The following is a 7148-nucleotide window of genomic DNA, read 5'->3' as shown; positions in this document are numbered from 1 at the left end:
CGTCGATAGGAAGAGTAAATAAATCTTGCTGCCAATTTCTGAACGCGTTCAAGTTTATTGATTTGGTATTGCTGATGAGAATCACAAATTACACTGGCATAGTCTAAGCCCGGGCATAAATGGTGCTTTTACTAAAATTTACTTCTGAATTATTCTACCAACGTGGTGTGGCTATCTATGATCGCCGTATAAAACTGGGGCAAACATTGCATGTCTAAAACGTACAAAAGCTGGCATAACTGTAATGAGTGACCTGCATTCATCTGAAATGTGTAACATTGCAAGAATGGGCCAAGCTAATTTAAAGATTGCAGAGTTTAAGTAGTCCTGGCACAATCTTTTTCTGATGCGTGTGTAGCTGTCAATCAGTTAATTACACTATGAAACTTTATATTGCTTCTGTGCACAAGAAATATATTATCCTTAATGCGAACATTTAAAAATGCCAAAGGCAGTTTGGCTCCACGATTTCACGACATCATGGCATGGTAGATCAGAAGCAAGTGATGCATGCTCCAGTTTGTGAGTAAGCCATGCCATTATTGTGCTATTGAATGCCGAACATGTCAAGGCCTCTCTGCACCACAACATTGGCCTTTCTTTCTTGGTGCACATTTGATGTGTGATGGGAGGAGCCACTTGGAAGGTGAGGGTGATGCTCCATGTTCCCTGAGAAGTACCAGTAGAAAAGTTTGTAGAGCAGACTCATTTTGTGCTCAGTGCAAAGAAATGTCTGAGAAGCATTGTGCTGCTGAGGTTGCGGGTTCGATCCTGGCCGTGGCGACCTCAGCAGCACAATTCTCATTCGGATGGGGGCGAATACAAGAACGCATGTGTGGATTGGGTGCACTATAAAATACCTCAGGCAATCAAAATTAAGCCGGAGTCCGCAACCACAGTTGTGACTTGTAGAACACCAGAATTAAATTAATTTCAGTTAAGATGTTTGAGAAGGGCCAAAAGAATATCTTATTTAGTGAAACAGGTCTTGGCATTCGTTAAGAATCGCTCAAAGCACACCCAGCTTTTCAACGGCATGGTGTGATCTTAAAAGCTGGCATGTGCAACCAGATTAATATAAAAAATTAAGCACAAAACTCCTATGTCAGTGCTTCTTTACGTGGAAGCATAAGGGACACTTGTCTTTAAAGGCGTCATCTAAATCCTGTGTAAATATTAATTGATGAACATCAAATGGCTCTACATCTAAGGCAGTGGTTCTCAAATGGGGGATCCACAAAACCCCCACTAACAAAAAAAGCAACCAAGTTTTTCTTTTTTTTTTTTGTGGCCACTGCAAGTCTTGAGGCATTCTGGTTGGGGACTGCAGAAATGTTTTCCCTTCTACATAAGATGGCTGTAAAGCTTTTGTTGCAGTTTTATATCATATGCATGCAAGCATGCTTTTTCCATGCTTGCATACTTGAAAAGCAAATACAGAAACAGGTTGAATGTGGCTGCAGATATGTGACTCTGCTTAAGCGTGACTGCATCATGTATTGACAAGCTGTCCAGACTGAGTTGAAGTGGCACTTTTGTTTGACCATTCTTTGCAAAGTAGCAATAAAAGGCACCTGTTTCACGCCTAATATTGTGTTAGTTTATACCCCCCCTCTCCCGTCATTGCAAGTGGTCCCCATCACTTCCACCAATCCACAAGGGGTCCCTGACACATCCATGGCTGAGAACCATGGATCTAAGGCAATTATAGGGTGTTAAGACAACAGGAAGCCGCAAGATTTTTGTTGTGCACTGTTCCTATAGAAACAATATAGGGAAACAACAAAACTGTTGAGCCTAGTGAAGAATTCATTCAAGATCCTTGTGAATTTGGCTAGAGGATATTCATGCCCAAGCCTCATCAGCGTGGCATCACTGATTTCAAATAATTTTATTTTGTCATTCTGCCAGAGTAAAAGTTCTCGAAACCTGCTAGGCTGCACTTTAATTTAAAACCAGCACTTTATTAATTTTTACATACCACACACCTTTAGCAGCGCTTGAGCTAATGCTGGTCGTAATCTACTATAATTTAAGCCACATGGCCATTGTCATCGCATTATTTTTATATGGTCCTACAATATATTCCCACTGTGTACAATTGAAATCTCTGCCAAGGACAACCGAAACAGTACGATTGCAAACTGCAGAATTCCCCATCTGCGGAGGCGGCTGGCTGATTACCGTATGAGGTGCTTTGTGAGCTGGCATTGATGTCTAAATCTCAACTGCTCTGCAAGCATCCAAAACAGGCTTTGGGATACACTCTTACCACAAGAAGAGAGACTATATAATGAGTGTTGCCTATGAAATATGGCACACCCATGACGAGGGATTGGCCAGGATTCTCCATGAACGCAACATCAAATGGCTTCATATCCCAACTTAATTGATAGTATATAATACTGATGTGTAACAAAAGTAAATGACAAACTAAAAAAGTGACCAGGTCTACTTATGATTGAGCCACAAAAAGAAAAATGGAAACATGTTAATAGTATGAAAAAAAAAGTGCCTGTGATCCTCCCAGTAGCAACAATATGATTATGCACTAACTAACAATACTCTTCAGACACTTCCCAAGCTGTCACACCATTATCTACAAAATGCTATGGCCAACATGAAAAAGGCATAGCTGTCAACATGTTTTTCCGGCTGAATATGTTCAGAGAAAAAGAGAAAATTATTGTATTTCATATCCTCACATGAAACACTTAACAATATTGTTACAAGCCATTCTTGCACATTGAAGAAGGCACTAGCAAGGCGGTGATGGAAGACAATTGAAGAAGCACTCATGTTGTTATTTCCGTTGCAATACAAACCTACACTTGCTCACTTGAAAGTGTCAGTGCACAATTCGACACGGTAGAAAACTAAATGGCACCATGTACTGTTATGAAGAACACGGAACAGACATTCCAAGGAAATGCAAATACAGCAAGGAGGTATTCGCTGTTGCTGTCAACATATTTAGCCAGTCTGAAGGGTAACAATAAATTCAAAAAAACTTACAGGCCCACTATGCAATACTTTTTTCAAACTATGCAAATCTGCAATCTGTGCAAGTCCTTATTGATCAGGAAAAGAAAAAAATATTTTGAGCATTTAACGAAAAATAAATGTTGCAACAATTCAGAAATGTATCCTTTGTACTTTCTAGTGACATACGGATAGAGACAGTCGGAGAGCACAGTTATTACATGAGACGCATCTGGATCTTGAACTCATGGCAGTGCTGCAGGGCAAATACCACTCTCATACCTCTGACAGGCGTCAGTTACAATACTGGGTTGGAAGGAAAACCTTTCAAGTGCTCCTTCAGAAGTCCAAGCATGTGACCGGTAAGTAGTTTAGCATGACTAGGGGAAAAATATAATCAATTTCACCAATATCACAACATCCAAATAGTGGCACACCGCTTTGATTTTCAGCTGACAACTATTTTTGTTAAAAGCCTCGGCGCGTAAATGCAACCTGAGGTAGCTAGGTCACATGAAATTGGAAAATATAGCGGCTAATGTAACACTGAAATTTGCTATCTCGTGGACATGAGCGAAAACTTAATTTGAAAAGGTTTGCTCGAAAGCAATGCTTTCACGGACGTTCGTATAACCTGAACGTCGCCCCCGAGGGCTCCGTGGTCGCTGCGCATGCCTGAGCTGAGAGAAGGTGAGAAAGGAGAACAACTCTCCTTTGCCGGATGCGACGTCACATTGTTTCTTTTTTTTTGTTTGCTTTTTGAAATAGCTACTCTCGAACGTAGATCAGTCACGAATGTCGGGTGTCGGCTGCACCACGCTCTGCGCGCGCTATTGTGCATGTCGGAAAGGCCCAAGCGTGCGCGATATTCTTGCGAGCGCAGTTTCGTGGGCTTGGACTCCGTGACATTTGCTTTCGCCATATGTGAATTAACAGCTTGCCGACAGGTCAACCGCCGCTGTACTTCGGTGAATATACATTGTTTTTCGTGATCCTGAAATAGCAAATGGTGCATCGCTGCGTTGGCGGCTTCAATTGAGTGCGGTTGCTGCGCATAGCAGGTGATTTAATTCCGCAAATACGTGCTACATTATCGGTGTAAATAGTGAAAAACTTAGGCTGTGAGCCTTACTACCGTCAGTCAGTCGGTTACCACATGTTTTGCTGTTATCCACTGCACATTTCTTCATATCCAATAACGATCTGCTTCAGATATCTCTGTTGAAACGGTCTCTTCAAAAATCTGTTGATCGTGCAGCTTATTATATTTCTTGTTGTTTTTTTTCAGTCGGCCTTTTTTTTTCGCTTACGACTCGCGATGGGCAGCAGCGTTATGTCCGTGCACGCGTCCGTACACATGTGCACGGCGCTAAACTGGATGCACTACCTGCAAGAGAGAATGAGGGAGAGTGAGCTTCACGTCACTCGAGCACCTGCTTACAAATGTTTTTTTCTTTGGGCACAGCATCGAAGCTGTGATTGAGGTAATGCCCAGCACCATATCGAATACAAAGCACAATACACCAAAATAGAGAAACCAAAAACAATTGCACGCACAAGGCGTCACCAAAGCAAACACAACACCTGCTTTATATGTTGCATATGAGCTGAAACGGGTGAATCCCAAACTCTGCGAGTGTCACATAACACCTGAAAGCATTAGCTGCTACGAGAGAACCAGTGCGGTTAATCTGGCGAGCTATGCATGCATCTGTAGCCTAATGGGCAAATAATTGGGCTGCTGCACTAGGGACTCACGTTCAATACCCACCATCAGGAGCATTACTATTTATTAATGAAGCTACCTGGGCAGGTGTACTAAGAAATTCGAAAATAGATCATGATAATGCTTTGCATTAAGAGACAACTTGCTGCCGGTTGGAGTTTAACCAACATTTTCTCCTTTGCGCTTGCGATGCTCTACTCTACCAAGTGAGCTACGTCAGCAGTTGTCCCAATGTCCATTTTCTTGGATAGTTTCACATGTGTACCAAACTTTGTCCTGGAAGTGCTAGGCAGCAGAACTAACAGCCATGATGGCAGATGTGAAGTATCCTTTAAACCCCTGACATTAAATACAACATTATCTTAAAAGCAGGCAACTGGCCAATGAACACTCGTGTTCTACCTTGAGGCACTAAGGCTGCCAATGTCGAGACATTTGCATTTTATGAGCTACAAAAATCAGGGGAACCACGGAGCTCAATTTCTTGTTAGTAACAAGCACAGACAACGAAGCAACAGTGGCTGCATAGAAAAATGGGCTAGAGCTCACGACAAGCATTGGCAACTCACAATAGAATTCTTTCTCTACAATTCATTGTCTCAAGACACCTCGAAGCAAATTTTGTGGATTATACTTTTAGCACGTCTTTTGCGACTGCAAATTTAAATGCGTGTAATACTTTGAGGCAACTTGGAACATTTTAATGTTTAGCATCTCCATACTTTAAATCTGTGCACGGACAAGCTTTGCCACCATTTTATAACAATAATTATCTGGTGTCATACACAATGACTCAAACCACTATTAGTTAAAGCAACCTTTAAAGGAGCAGAAGCATGCCCTTAGCAAATAGATATACATACCAGGTTTAGACTAAGCAAACTAAGCAGTACTTGTCGCCACTTGCTTTCAACAAGGCAGAAACAGGTCAGATGTTGACAAAGACAACAAATATAAGGTGCGGCCAAAGGAAATAAGCAGAAGCAGAAGACAGCAGCAGCACAGTGAAACAAATTAGACAAATGTGCACACCGCAAGCGTTCCTGAGGACAATACACAACGTCACTGCCGCAGTTAGAAGCAAATCCTCCTACAAGAAAAAAAAAATATCAAGATTGTTTTGGTGTAAACAGCAAGTGTGTGGAGTTGTTTACATTATAAAAACAGCACAGACAACAATTAAGGCGGACACAGTATTTGTGTCATCTGCCTTCCTGCTGTTTTTACAATGTCGATTACGGTTGCAAAGGTACGCACATGATCTACGAACAACGAAAGCAACGGATGTGTATAGAAAGGTGAGCTGAATTCATACACTCATATATGTTTAATTTTGAAGGTGCCCGTAAAAGCGACAGCAGCAGTAAAGCGGGTTTGGTTAACAGCTTGCTCACAACGTACACATTGCATGATTTAACTCCACGGCTCTCAAAAGAGTTGCTAAGAAGCTGTAAGTGAAAGAAATACGCTTTCTTTATCTCACTGCAACAAATGAAAGCCTCTGACGCACCTACCGCGGTCAGCGCAAGCAGTGAGCAAGGTAATTGAATTGCATGGGTAAATAAGAGGCGCATAGCGTAGTCATCCCATAGAGATGGAGAAACAAAGACCTACGCACGAGATATATACCAAAGGACGGCATTCACCGATAGAGCTAGTTGAGTGCATGCATTTTCCGGCGCGTGAACGCTTCCGCCGTTCGTTTTACATCGCGGTAACGCGTAGGAACTGTGATAGTACTTGTTGAAGGCACGAACGAATAAATTATCCTGCGATCACTACGAGACCTGCGACAACCGTTTCGTGCTCCTTCGAATTTCGAGATCACATCGGCCACAGCTCAAATGCGCAACCGGTTGTTTTTACAAGTGTCAGCTAGAGAACGGGCAATCGCACGACACTCACCTTTGCTCCAAATGTGTCGCGGCAGCTGAGCAACAAATGTCATCAAGCCCAACCCTGCAATGTCCGCAATTTCAGCTACTAAGCAAGTGCAAAAAACGAAACTTGAATGCTCACAATGCGCGCGCGAACGAGGCGCGAACCATAGTGTCTGAGTTCGAGAGTAGCTATTTCAAAAAGCAAAAAACAAACAATAATGTGACGTCACATCCGGCAAAGGAGAGTTGTTCTCCTTTCTTACCTTCTCTCAGCTCACGCATGCGCAGCGACATCGGAGCCCTCGGGGGCGACGTTCAGGTGTCTATTGCTATCGCCACGGCCGGGCTCGACTGGCGCGCGCGCTCGCTTCTTACGGCCTTCTCACCCGTCGGGGAAACAATGGGAGAGTTTCTCAGCACGTTTCGCCGCCCGTCGGCGGTAGGGGCGCTGCGACCCTGACCCTGCTCCGCGTACATGCGCTTGCCTTCGCGCTCGCACGATCGTTTTCCCGCGCATTTTATTCGGTGCTCTGTCAGTGTCGGTCTGTATGAAGTAATTT

General features: G+C 43.1%; 1 long non-coding RNA gene across 1 annotated transcript; it reads right to left on the bottom strand.

Moving 5' to 3' along the window:
* Window positions 1–1874: 1874 nt before the first annotated feature.
* Window positions 1875–5734, bottom strand: LOC125939986 (uncharacterized). Its single transcript, XR_007463223.1, has 2 exons — window positions 5572–5734; window positions 1875–4369 (listed from the first exon to the last, which is right to left on the bottom strand). It is a non-coding gene; the product is annotated as an uncharacterized LOC125939986 (long non-coding RNA).
* Between the last annotated feature and the right edge of the window lie 1414 nt (window positions 5735–7148).

The sequence above is a fragment of the Dermacentor silvarum genome, chromosome 9 (assembly GCF_013339745.2).
Source record: "Dermacentor silvarum isolate Dsil-2018 chromosome 9, BIME_Dsil_1.4, whole genome shotgun sequence".
In the NCBI taxonomy this organism is placed as follows: domain Eukaryota; kingdom Metazoa; phylum Arthropoda; class Arachnida; order Ixodida; family Ixodidae; genus Dermacentor; species Dermacentor silvarum.
This window is presented reverse-complemented; position numbering and strand designations above follow the sequence as displayed.